General features: G+C 43.1%; 1 long non-coding RNA gene across 1 annotated transcript; it reads left to right on the top strand.

The window, feature by feature from the left end:
- The first annotated feature begins 7,323 nt into the window (after window positions 1-7,323).
- Window positions 7,324-13,426, top strand: LOC138654441 (uncharacterized). Its single transcript, XR_011316295.1, has 3 exons — window positions 7,324-7,362; window positions 8,740-8,877; window positions 13,334-13,426. It is a non-coding gene; the product is annotated as an uncharacterized lncRNA (long non-coding RNA).
- Window positions 13,427-14,694: the final 1,268 nt, after the last annotated feature.

The following is a 14,694-nucleotide window of genomic DNA, read 5'->3' as shown; positions in this document are numbered from 1 at the left end:
CCCAGCGGAGAAACTGTTTGTCCCTGATAGGTGGACGAATAGAGTTATCTCTGAGGTTCATTGTTCGGTGTTGGCTGGTCATCCTGGAATCTTTGGTACCAGAGAGTTAGTGGCTAGATCCTTTTGGTGGCCATCTCTGTCACGGGATGTGCGTTCTTTTGTGCAGTCCTGTGGGATTTGTGCTCGGGCTAAGCCCTGCTGTTCTCGTGCCAGTGGGTTGCTTTTGCCCTTGCCGGTCCCAAAGAGGCCTTGGACACATATCTCTATGGATTTTATTTCAGATCTTCCCGTCTCTCAAAAAATGTCAGTCATTTGGGTGGTTTGTGATCGCTTCTCTAAGATGGTCCATTTGGTACCCTTGTCTAAAATACCTTCCTCCTCTGATTTGGTGCCATTGTTCTTCCAGCATGTGGTTCGTTTACATGGCATTCCGGAGAATATCGTTTCTGACAGAGGTTCCCAGTTTGTTTCGAGGTTTTGGCGAGCCTTTTGTGCTAGGATGGGTAATGGCGGTGTAATAAGAGAAGATTCAACCAGCGGCGGACACCGCGTTGATGCACACCTCTTGCTCTTATTACACCGGAGTAGACCTGCTTCACACCTCCACTGGAGAATCTTCTCTAATAATATAAAAAAAATTTCTTGCATTAGATCATTAACCGCTCCTCCGGTGTTATATATCTCTACTTCGGCCAGTATACTTTATTCCAGGCGATTTATTTGGACACCACTCTTTATCTTGAGTTCCGGTATCATTCTAGCACCTTTTATAGGTCTAATTATTTCATACTAGTTACTCTAACAGCCCATTCTGGACGAACATATACATATGTATCTCGTTTATCTGGATACCTACCTATAACATTGAGGTCCAACAAATTACTACATCATAGGACCCTCTCTACCTACAACAGTCCTCCATATTCACCATTATGCTAGCAATCGGTTTACTGAAGAAGGTTTAAATGTAAAACCGAAACGTTTATGCTGGGCTGCTATTTCAAGTAATAAAATATTTTTTCTGTTTAATTTTCACTACCCACTTAGTTGAGTGCCAAGTTATTTATTTACTAATGTTCTAGTATTGGACTTGCTTCCTCCTGGATCGTTCCTGTGGCCTGCTGCTCTGCATAGCTAAGTTTCACTTGTGTTATTTTTGTTTTCTGTTTTTTCTGTCAAGCTTGCTTATTTGGTTTTTTCTTGCTTGCTGGAAGCTCTGGGACGCAGAGGGTGTACCTCCGTGCCGTTAGTCGGTACGGAGGGTCTTTTGCCCCCTTTGCGTGGTTGTTTGTAGGGTTTTGTGTTGACCGCAAAGTTACCTTTCCTATCCTCGCTCTGTTCAGAAAGTCGGGCCTCACTTTGCTAAATCTATTTCATCTCTACGTTTGTCTTTTCATCTTAACTCATAGTCATTATATGTGGGGGGCTGCCTTTTCCTTTGGGGTATTTCTCTGAGGCAAGGTAGGCTTATTTTCTATCTTCAGGCTAGCTAGTTTCTCAGGCTGTGCCGAGTTGCATAGGGAGCGTTAGGCGCAATCCACGGCTGCCTCTAGAGTGGTTGGAGAGGATTAGGGATTGCGGTCAGCAGAGTTCCCACGTCTCAGAGCTCGTTCTATGTTTTTGGGTTATTGTCAGGTCACTGTATGTACTCTGACTTCTATGTCCATTGTGGTACTGAATTACCTAATCATAACACTCGAGCCAGGGAGCTTTCTAGGAAAGTTCCCACGATCTAGGAACAGCCAGCAGAGGGCGCCTCACCGCAAATGAAGCTAAATATAGGTCATTGACCTACTTTACCTTCATTCTCCGGGGTTTTGCAGACATGAGCAACGTTGCATTAGCAAAGCTCGTGTCTGCAAAATATTTTAACCCCTTCAGAAGGATTTACATCGTTGGACTTTACAGATCTGCGGAAGGTAAGGATATTGTTGGTTTATTATGTTTTTTTTGTTACAGAACGAGGGTCTTCAGTGATTGGATTGGGCGTTAAATAAAATATTACAACAACCTTTGTTTTTATTTCATTAAAATAATTTTTAATAATGTGTTTGTGTATTTTTTTAACCCTTTACTAGTATTGGATTAATAATGGATAGGTGTCATAATTGACGCCTCTCCATTATTAATTTGGCTTACTGTCACCTTACAATAGCAAGGTGGCATTAACCCTTCATTACCCCATATCCCACCGCTACACGGGAATGGGAAGAGAGTGGCCAAGTGCCAGAATAGGCGCATCTTCCAGATGTGCCTTTTCTGGGGTGGCTGGGGGCAGATGTTTTTAGCCAGGGGTAGGCCAATAACCATGGACCCTCTCCAGGCTATTAATATCTGCCCTCAGTCACTGGCTTTACTACTCTGGCGGAGAAAATTGTGCGGGAGCCCACGCCAATTTTTCCGCCATTTAACCCTTTAATTTAATAGCTAGAACGGCCAAATTTTGCATAGACACACTACTATCATTAGTAGTGTGGAATATGCAAAACAAATGGTGATATGAGATGGTTTACTGTATGTAAACCATGTCTCATATCATGTCGGGTTTAGGAAGGAGAAAGCAAAAGCCGGTAATTGAATTACCGGCTTTCTGCTATCTCGCGCTGTATGATATATTAAAGGGAACCCGTCACCCCGTATTTTAAAGATGAGATAAAAATGGCATTAACTAGGGCCAGAGCTGTGCTTTACATTACTGTCTTCTTTGTGCTTTTATTCCGCACCTATCTTGCCGAAATACCTTTTGAAAGTCGCCGTTTGGTGCTGTCACTCAGTCAGGTCTGGTCAGATGGGCGTTGATAAGTTGCGGTTCCTCCCCCCTGCTCCTCGGCGTGTATGACTTAAATGCGTTCTGTGAATCGCACAGATCGCGCACTTTCTTCGCAGTTGCGCAGTAAATTAGCCTCTTGCGCCTGCGCATTATGCTGTGCCCAACTGTGGGCATAGCATACGTTACATCACTGCGCAGGCGCTGGTCGGCACTTTTACCTGTGTGCCCCGGAAGTGGTTATATGCGCATTTACTGTATAGCTGGATGCCGGTAAAATTTTCTCTGCACAACCTGCGAGCGTAGGTTTGGTGCCAAGTTCGCTTACCTACCTACCTATCTATCTATCTATCTATCTATCTATCTATCTATCTATCTATCTATCTATCGTTCTTTCTTTCTTTCTATCTATCTATTATCTATCTATCCTTTTTTCTATCGATCGATCTATCTATTATCTATCCTTCTTTCTATCTATCTATCTATCTATCTATCCTTCTTTCTATCTATCTTTCGTTCTTTCTATCTATCTATTATCTATCCTTCTTTCTATCGATCTATGTATCTATTATCTATCTATCTATTGGTCTATGTATCTATCTATCTATCTATCTATCTATCTATCCCATTCCATCTATCTATCTATGTATCTATATTTATCTATTGTTCTTTCTATCTATCGATCTTTCTATCTATTATCTATTGTTCTTTCTATCTTTCTATCTATTGATCTTTTGAACTATCTGTTATCTATCTATCTATCGTTGTTTCTATCTATCAATATATCTATCTATCGATCTTTCTATTACCTATGTATCTCTCTATCTATATATCTAGTTATCTATTATCTATCGATCTATTATCAATCTATCGTTCTTTCTTTCTATCTATGTATCTATCTATTATCTATCTATCGTTCTTTCTATCTATAGATCTTTCTATCTATCTATTATCTATATATCTCTCTATCGTTCTATCTATTTATTATCTATCTATCAATCGATGTATCTATCTATCGATCAATCTTTCTATCCTTTTTTATTGATCTTTCTATCTATCTATGTATCTCTATCGTTCTATTATCTATCTATCGTTCTTTCTTTATATCATCAACCTATTATCTATCTATTGTTCTTTCTATCTATCTAACGATCGAGCTTTCTATCTATCCTTTCTATATATCTTTCTATCGATCTCTATCTATCTATCTATCTATCTATCTATCTATCTATCTATCTATCTATCTATCTATCTATTATCTATCTATCTATCTATCTATGTATCTATCTATTATCTATCTATCTATATATCTATCTATTATCTAGCTATCTATCGTTCTATCTATATATCTATTGTTCTATCTATCGATCTTTCTATCTATCTATTATCTATCTATCTCTTTTCAGCTAGCTATCCGATTCTATCTATGGTATACCTTCTAACTTCCTTATTCCTTCTTTCTATTTATTTCTCTATCTCATCTATCTAACATCAGATTACATACAACATACACCCGGCAACATAAACACTGTGACATACACCCATCGATATATGACTTTCAACCTACCACTTTTGACATGCAACATACGACTTTAAACATACTAAGTTCGACATGCAATGTGCGACGACAACATGCAACATACGAAAACATGTGACACGCAACATGCTACTACATGCGATATGCAACAACAGGCGACATGCTATATGAGACTACATGTGAATACATGCGACATGCAACAACATGCACCATGCGACTACATGCGTCATGCAACAACATATAAGTACATTACACATGCAACAACATGCAACTACATACAACATGCTGCAACATGCGATTACATGCGACATGCAGCAACATGCAAGAAAAAGGCGACTACATGATACATGCGACTACATGCGACATGCAACAACATGCGACGTTCTACAACATGTGACTACATGTCACATGCGACTACATGTGACATGTAGTCAACATGCGACATGCAACAACATGCAACAACATGCAACTACATGCGACATGCAACAACATGCGACTACATGACACATGCAACAACATGTGACTACATGCGACATGCGACTACATGACACATGCAAAAACATGTGACTAAATGCGACTACATGCAACAAAATGCAACATGCGACTACATGAGACATACAACAACATGCAAGATTCAACAGCATGCGACATGCAACAACATGGGACTACATGTAACATGCGACTACATGCAAGTACATGACACATGCAACATGCAACTACATACAACATGATTCAACATGCGATTGCATGTGACATGCAGCAACATGAAGAAAACTTTGACAACATGCGACATGCGACTACATGCGACATACAATATGCGACTACATGCGACGTGCTACAACATGTGACTACATGTCACATGCAACAACATGTGACATTCAACATGAAACAACATGTGACTACATGTGACATGCTACGACATGCGGCAACATGCGACTACAGGCAACATTCAACAACCTGCGGCAACATGCGACCACATGCGACATGCAACAACATGTGACATGCAACTACATGCGACATGCGACCACATGCTACATGCGACAACATGCGACTACATGCAACATGCCACAACAGGCAAAATTTTACATGTGACTACATGCGACATGCAACAACATGCTGCGACATGCGGCAACATGAGACATGCAACAACATTGGACAACATGTGACATGCGACTACATGCGACATGCAACGACAAGTGACTACATATGACATGCAACAACATGGGACTACATGTGACATGCGACATGCAACAACAAGCGACTACATGCGACGTGCAACAACATGTGACTACATGTCACATGCAACAACATGCAACTACATGAGACATGCAACAACATGTGACTACGTGACACATGCAACAACATGCGACTACGTGACACATGCAACAACATGCGACTACGTGACACATGCAACAACATGCGACTACATGAGACATGCAAATACATGCTACAAAATACAACATGCGACTGCATGCGACATGCAACAACATGCAAGATTCGACAACATGCGACATGCAATAACATGGGACTACATGTGACATGCGACTACATGCGACATGCAACAACATGCGACTACATACGACATGCAACTACATGCAAGATTCGACTACATGCGACATGCAAATACATGCGACTACATGCAACACGATGCGACATGCAACAACATGCAACAACAGTGTGTCACTGAGGGTCCTATACAGCAGTGACATCACCCGATGTCACTGTTCTATAGGGGAGATCATCGTGGGACACTCGTTAGTTGTTGGACTCCGTCGAAGACAGGTACTATACGGTTTATTAGTTTCCTTTTTTTACAGGTGCAGAACTATGGTAAGTATGGTCAAATGAAGAATATTAAAAAAAATTTTGGGGGGAAAAATGTGTGTGTGTTTTTTTTAAACCAATACTATCATTGGATTACTAACGGATAGGCGTCTTATTGACGCCTCTCCGTTATTAACCCGGCTTAATGTCACCTTATGATAGCAAGGTGACATTAACCCCTTATTACCCCATATCCCACCGCTACACGGGAGTGGGAAGAGAGGGGCTAAGTGCCGGAAGTTGCGCATCTTATAGATGCGCCATTTCTGGGGCGGCTGCGTACTGGTATTTGTAGCCGGAGGGGGCCAATATCCATGGACCCTCTCTAGGCTATGAATATCAGCCCGCAGCTGTCTGCGTAGCCTTTCTGGCTAAAAAATATAGGGGGACCCCACGTCATTTTTTTTTTGGTGGGGGTCACCCTATTTTAATAGCCAGTAAAGGCTACGCAGACAGCTGCGGGCTGATATTCATAGCAGGCTATGAATATTGGTCCACGGCTGTCGGCTTTCCCCCTCTGGCGCAGAAAATTCCGCGGAAGCCCACGCCGTTTTTTTTTTTTTCATTTTGTTTTTTTTTTTTTTTTGGGGGGGGGGGGCTCTGTCAAACTTCTAACATCGGGACTTGCTTTCCACCATGGGTTCATGAAGTTTTGATATCTGTTATTGTAATCCTGATACAGTTTGGATAATTGGACGTCAGTGCCATATATCCACTGTGGTACACAATAAGGGTAATATATTAATGGTCATATACATAATCACTGATTAGCTGTCTGTATTTCCTTTGATTGTTTGGTGGTACCTTTTGCACATATACTTTTTTTTTCCCTTTTTTACATTTCTTCTATATAGACATCTGTCATTCTATCTATCTCTGATTCCTTCAATCTATTCATCTATATGCATTTATCTATGCTTCCGTTAATATTTATTATTCCTTATTTTTATCTATGTTCTCTATCTATTTCATTGATACATTTTATTCCTACATACATACATTAATTTACCCAGATTAATTTTACCTCTCCTCTTATATGGTGTGGTGGTGCCAGATTGCCTTTCAAGCATCCTTTTTAAAGAATGTCTGTATTACATTTTATCGATCTTAAATAAATTAGTAACATTTTATAAATTTTTATATTTTTAACAAATTACTGTTCTAATTGACATTTTATTTTTATATTTTTATTATTAGAATGGAAAGCACTGAACAAGAAACCATAATTAATGCTGTAAGTACAATTAATAAAACATTAACACATAAATGGACATTTCGTGCAGGATGGAAACACATGGAGATTGAACAGCGCTGCCAGCTTCAGAGCAGCACTTTTCACACATAGGAATGGGGTGGTGGTGGGGCCTTTATTTTCACACACGGGACCTCGGGGAGAAATAACTTTGCCCACACGGGACCATGGGTCCACTGACTTATCGCACACAGGCCTGGGGGTGCACTTACTTTTCACACACGGGCCTGTGGGTGCACTTATAACACATGGGCCTGGGGGTGCACTTACTTTTCACACACGGGCCTGTGGGTGCACTTTTCACACATGGGCCTGGGGGTGCACTTACTTTTCACACACGGGCCTGTGGGTGCACTTTTCACACACGGGCCTGTGGGTGCACTTACTTTTCACACATGGCCCTGGGGTTGCTATTACTTTTCACACACGGGATCGGGTGTGTACTTCATTTTCACACACGGGGACGGGGGTGCACTTACTTTTCACACACGGGAACAGGTGGGCACTTACTTTTCACAGACACGATGAGGGGTCACTTACAGTTTAGTGTGTAAGAGTATAGGGGTGTCGGTTGTCGGAGTGTGTCAGTGTCATAGTCAATTTCTTTTGATGTTTGTTACTTTGATAAATGATCATGTCCTAAAATGGACGCCATGCATTTGCAAAGCTGCCATCTTTGTAAGGTAAAGTTTGTGGTCATGGAAACGTCAGTATGATTTCCTATGGGCAAAATTTTTTTTTAAATGTGATCTTTGAAAAAAACAAAAAATATTTGATCAACTCCTCAAATACATAGCACACCTAGCCCCACCAAGGGCTTTGAAACGCCCCCTGAACGAGGTCTAAGCGCCGAGTGGTTCGGGCTGCATTAATTGTGGAAAACGCGTAGAAGAATAATAATAAAGTATACGAAATCATATTACAATATGTTCATTGAACCTAGGGTCAAAGCATCATAATAATAAAAAATATATTTAATTATATTAATTTTTTTAAGGGACTGGTAAATAAAATTTAGGATATCTCCTTTTGTTTTTCTCATTACGAATTTTAAAAAACATGTGAATTTTAAGCAGAGCAAATATGACGCAATGTGTACGATTCCATGATGGTGAAGTATCAATACTTGTATTAGTAATACACCATTTTTTGAACACATATTTCACTAAAATAATTGTACATTTTTACATATATTTAGACGGTATTATTGTTGTCAGAAAATTATGTCAACTACCTACTTTTCTGGTCCATGTTAATTATGTTTTAAATTCTAATTGTCACTGTCATTGTAACTACTTTGTCAATATCCTCATGCTATGGTTGCAATATCATATTAAACCTTGATTTTATTGATTGTAGGCAGAAGAAAACATTGTGATAACTGACGGTGATGGTCTAATAATGCAAATATCAAGGGGAGCTGATTCAGAGTTGTTGTTGCAAACAAACTACAACGTTTTGTCATGTATTGTAGAAGATCAATACGAACACATACAGGTATGTGAAATTCTAAATATTTATATTCAACATTCATATATATTCATTTAAAACAAATTACTGTTGGCATAATTTGCGTCTACAATTTTAATAATATTTTTTTTTTTTCATACGGCCAAAAAAAAAAAAACCTACAAATTTTAACATTTATAACAACACATATACCGTATATACTCGAGTATAAGCCGACCCGAGTATAAGCCGCCCCCCCCTAATTTTGCCAAAAAAAAATGGGAAAACGTATTGACTCGAGTATAAGCCTAGGGTGGAAATGCAGCATTTACCGGTGAATTTCAAAAATAAAAATAGATCATTATTTCCCCATAGCTGTGCCATATAGTGCTCTGAACCGTTCATATTTACCCATAGCTGTGCCCCATACAGTGCTCTACACCGTTCATTTTGTCCCATAGCTGTGCCCCATACAGTGCTCTGCTCGGCACCGTTCATTATTGTCCCATAGCTGTGCCCCATACAGTGCTCTGCTCGGCACCGTTCATTATTGTCCCATAGCTGTGCCCCATACAGTGCTCTGCTCGGCACCGTTCATTATTGTCCCATAGCTGTGCCCCATACAGTGCTCTGCACCGTTCATTGTGCCCCATACAGTGCTCTGCACCGTTCATTGTGCCCCATACAGTGCTCTGCACCGTTCATTGTGCCCCATACAGTGCTCTGCACCGTTCATTGTGCCCCATACAGTGCTCTGCACCGTTCAATTGTGCCCCATACAGTGCTCTGCACCGTTCAATTGTGCCCCATACAGTGCTCTGCACCGTTCAATTGTGCCCCATACAGTGCTCTGCACCGTTCATTGTGCCCCATACAGTGCTCTGCACCGTTCATTGTGCCCCATACAGTGCTCTGCACCGTTCATTTTGTCCCATAGCTGTGCCCCATACAGTGCTCTGCTCTGCACCGTTCATTTTGTCCCATAGCTGTGCCCCATACAGTGCTCTGCACCGTTCAGTTGTGCCCCATACAGTGCTCTGCACCGTTCATTGTGCCCCATACAGTGCTCTGCACCGTTCAATTGTGCCCCATACAGTGCTCTGCACCGTTCAATTGTGCCCCATACAGTGCTCTGCACCGTTCATTGTGCCCCATACAGTGCTCTGCACCGTTCAATTGTGCCCCATACAGTGCTCTGCACCGTTCAATTGTGCCCCATACAGTGCTCTGCACCGTTCATTGTGCCCCATACAGTGCTCTGCACCGTTCATTGTGCCCCATACAGTGCTCTGCACCGTTCATTTTGTCCCATAGCTGTGCCCCATACAGTGCTCTGCTCTGCACCGTTCATTTTGTCCCATAGCTGTGCCCCATATATGCTCTGCACCGTTCATTTTGTCCCATAGCTGTGCCCCATACAGTGCTCTGCACCGTTCATTGTGCCCCATACAGTGCTCTGCACCGTTCATTGTGCCCCATACAGTGCTCTGCACCGTTCATTGTGCCCCATACAGTGCTCTGCACCGTTCAATTGTGCCCCATACAGTGCTCTGCACCGTTCAATTGTGCCCCATACAGTGCTCTGCACCGTTCATTTTGTCCCATAGCTGTGCCCCTTACAGTGCTCTGCTCGGCACCGTTCATTATTGTCCCATAGCTGTGCCCCATACAGTGCTCTGCACCGTTCATTTTGTCCCATAGCTGTGCCCCATACAGTGCTCTGCTCGGCACCGTTCATTATTGTCCCATAGCTGTGCCCCATATATGCTCTGCATCGTTCATTGTGCCCCATACAGTGCTCTGCACCGTTCATTGTGCCCCATACAGTGCTCAGCACCGTTCATTATTGTCCCATAGCTGTGCCCCATATATGCTCTGCACCGTTCATTGTAACATACATAGTAACATAGTAACATAGTAACATAGTTAGTAAGGCCGAAAAAAGACATTTGTCCATCCAGTTCAGCCTATATTCCATCATAATAAATCCCCAGATCTACGTCCTTCTACAGAACCTAATAATTGTATGATACAATATTGTTCTGCTCCAGGAAGACATCCAGGCCTCTCTTGAACCCCTCGACTGAGTTCGCCATCACCACCTCCTCAGGCAAGCAATTCCAGATTCTCACTGCCCTAACAGTAAAGAATCCTCTTCTATGTTGGTGGAAAAACCTTCTCTCCTCCAGATGCAAAGAATGCCCCCTTGTGCCCGTCACCTTCCTTGGTATAAACAGATCCTCAGCGAGATATTTGTATTGTCCCCTTATATACTTATACATGGTTATTAGATCGCCCCTCAGTCGTCTTTTTTCTAGACTAAATAATCCTAATTTCGCTAATCTATCTGGGTATTGTAGTTCTCCCATCCCCTTTATTAATTTTGTTGCCCTCCTTTGTACTCTCTCTAGTTCCATTATATCCTTCCTGAGCACCGATGCCCAAAACTGGAAAAACTGCCCAAAACTGCCCAAAAGTGCTCTGCACCGTTCATTGTGCCCCATACAGTGCTCTGCACCGTTCATTGTGCCCCATACAGTGCTCTGCACCGTTCAATTGTGCCCCGTACAGTGCTCTGCACCGTTCATTATTGTCCCATAGCTGTGCCCCATACAGTGCTCTGCTCGGCACCGTTCATTATTGTCCCATAGCTGTGCCCCATATATGCTCTGCACCGTTCATTGTGCCCCATACAGTGCTCTGCACCGTTCATTGTGCCCCATACAGTGCTCTGCACCGTTCAATTGTGCCCCATACAGTGCTCTGCACCGTTCATTGTGCCCCATACCGTGCTCTGCACCATTCATTGTGCCCCATACAGTGCTCTGCACCGTTCATTGTGCCCCATACAGTGCTCTGCACCGTTCATTGTGCCCCATAAAGTGCTCTGCACCGTTCATTGTGCCCCATACCGTGCTCTGCACCGTTCATTGTGCCCCATACAGTGCTCTGCACCGTTCATTGTGCCCCATAAAGTGCTCTGCACCGTTCATTGTGCCCCATAAAGTGCTCTGCACCGTTCATTGTGCCCCATACAGTGCTCTGCACCGTTCATTGTGCCCCATAAAGTGCTCTGCACCGTTCATTGTGCCCCATACAGTTCTCTGCACCGTTCATTGTGCCCCATAAAGTGCTCTGCACCGTTCATTGTGCCCCATACAGTGCTCTGCACCGTTCATTGTGCCCCATAAAGTGCTCTGCACCGTTCATTGTGCCCCATACCGTGCTCTGCACCATTCATTGTGCCCCATATATGCTCTGCACCGTTCATTGTGCCACATACAGTGCTCTGCACCGTTCATTGTGCCCCATAAAGTGCTCTGCACCGTTCATTGTGCCCCATACCGTGCTCTGCACCATTCATTGTGCCCCATATATGCTCTGCACCGTTCATTGTGCCCCATAAAGTGCTCTGCACCGTTCATTGTGCCCCATACAGTGCTCTGCACCGTTCATTGTGCCCCATACAGTTCTCTGCACCGTTCATTGTGCCCCATAAAGTGCTCTGCACCGTTCATTGTGCCCCATACAGTGCTCTGCACCGTTCATTGTGCCCCATAAAGTGCTCTGCACCGTTCATTGTGCCCCATACCGTGCTCTGCACCATTCATTGTGCCCCATATATGCTCTGCACCGTTCATTGTGCCACATACAGTGCTCTGCACCGTTCATTGTGCCCCATAAAGTGCTCTGCACCGTTCATTGTGCCCCATACCGTGCTCTGCACCATTCATTGTGCCCCATATATGCTCTGCACCGTTCATTGTGCCACATAGATGCTCCACATAAATCTTTGCCGCTGCTGCTGCTGCTGCAATATAAAAAAACAACAACACATACTCACCTTTCTTTCTTGCAGCTCCCAGCGACCGGTACCGGCGCCTCCATCTTCCCGGCGTCTCTGCTCTGACTGATCAGGCAGAGGGCGCCGCGCACACTATACAAGTCATTGCGCCCTCTGACCTGAACAGTCAGAGCGCAGGCGCCGGGAAGATGGAGGCGCCGGGAAGATGGAGCGACGCCCGGCGGCTGGAACGCGGACAGGTGAATATAAAATACTTACCTAGTCCCGCCGCTCCTGACGCTCCCCCTGCCGTCCCACGGTCTTCTGTGCCGCAGCTTCTTCCTCTATCAGCGGTCACCGGCACCACTGATTAGAGAAATGACTATGTGGCTCCGCCCCTATGGGAGGTGGAGCCGCCTATTCATTTCTCTAATGAGCGGTCCCACGTGACCGCTGAAGAGGGGAAGAACTGCAGCACCGAAGACCGTGGGACGGCAGGGACAACTCCAGGATCGCTGGCGCTAGGTGAGTATGCCTCAGCGCCCTCTCCCCCTCACACGCCGACCCTGCCGCCCACCTTGACTCGAGTATAAGCCGAGAGGGGCACTTTCAGCCTAAAAATTTGGGCGGAAAATCTTGGCTTATACTCGAGTATATACGGTAGTTAGGGTATAATTCATACTGCTTATTCACATTTTACACAATGTGCTTATTTTTCAGGCCTTTAACCCCTTCATGACCCAGCCTATTTTGACCTTAAAGACCTTGCCGTTTTTTGCAATTCTGACCAGTGTCCCTTTATGAGGTAATAACTCAGGAACGCTTCAATGGATCCTAGCGGTTCTGAGATTGTTTTTTCGTGACATATTGGGCTTCATGTTAGTGGTAAATTTAGGTCAATAAATTCTGTGTTTATTTGTGATAAAAACGGAAATTTCGCAATTTTCACATTTTGAATTTTTATTCTGTTAAACCAGAGAGGTATGTGACACAAAATAGTTAATAAATAACATTTCCCACATGTTTACTTTACATCAGCACAATTTTGGAAACAAAATTTTTTTTTTGCTAGGAAGTTATAAGGGTTAAAATTTGACCAGCGATTTCTCATTTTTACAACGAAATTTACAAAACCATTTTTTTTAGGGACCACCTCACATTTGAAGTCAGTTTGAGGGGTCTATATGGCTGAAAATACCCAAAAGTGACACCATTCTAAAAACTGCACTCCTCAAGGTGCACAAAACCACATTCCAGAAGTTTATTAACCCTTCAGGTGCTTCACAGCAGCAGAAGCAACATGGAAGGAAAAAATGAACATTTAACTTTTTAGTCACAAAAATGATTTTTCAGCAACAATTTTTGTATTTTCCCAATGGTAAAAGGAGAAACTGAACCACGAAAGTTGTTGTCCATTTTGTCCTGAGTACGCTGATACCTCATATGTGGGGGTAAACCACTGTTTGGGCGCACGGCAGGGCTTGGAAGGGAAGGAGCGCCATTTGACTTTTTGAATGAAAAATTGGCTGCACTCTTTAGCAGACACCATGTCAAGTTTGGAGAGCCCCCGTGTGCCTAAAAATTGGAGCTCCCCCACAAGTGACCCCATTTTGGAAACTAGACGCCCCAAGGAACTTATCTAGATGCATAGTGAGCCCTTTAAACCCCCAGCTGCTTCACAAATTGATCCGTAAAAATGAAAAAGTACAATTTTTTCACAAAAAAATTCTTTTAGCCTCATTTTTTTCATTTTCACATGGACAACAGGATAAAATGGATCCTAAAATTTGTTTGGCAATTTCTCCTGAGCACACCGATACCTCACATGTGGGGGTAAACCACTGTTTGGGCACATGGTAAGGCTCGGAAGGGAAGGAGCGCCATTTTACTTTTTGAATGAAAAATTATCTCCATCGTTAGCGGACACCATGTCGCGTTTGGAGAGACCCTGTGTGCTTAAACATTGGAGCTCCCCCACAAGTGACCCCATTTTGGAAACTGGACCCCCCAAGGAACTTATCTAGATGCCTCAGGTGCTTCACAAATTGATCCGTAAAAATGAAAAAGTATTTTTTTTTCAC

Source organism: Ranitomeya imitator, unplaced genomic scaffold, assembly GCF_032444005.1.
Source record: "Ranitomeya imitator isolate aRanImi1 unplaced genomic scaffold, aRanImi1.pri SCAFFOLD_172, whole genome shotgun sequence".
Classification (NCBI taxonomy): domain Eukaryota; kingdom Metazoa; phylum Chordata; class Amphibia; order Anura; family Dendrobatidae; genus Ranitomeya; species Ranitomeya imitator.
The sequence above is the reverse complement of the archived record's forward strand: the minus strand, read 5'-3'. Positions and strand labels throughout refer to the sequence as shown.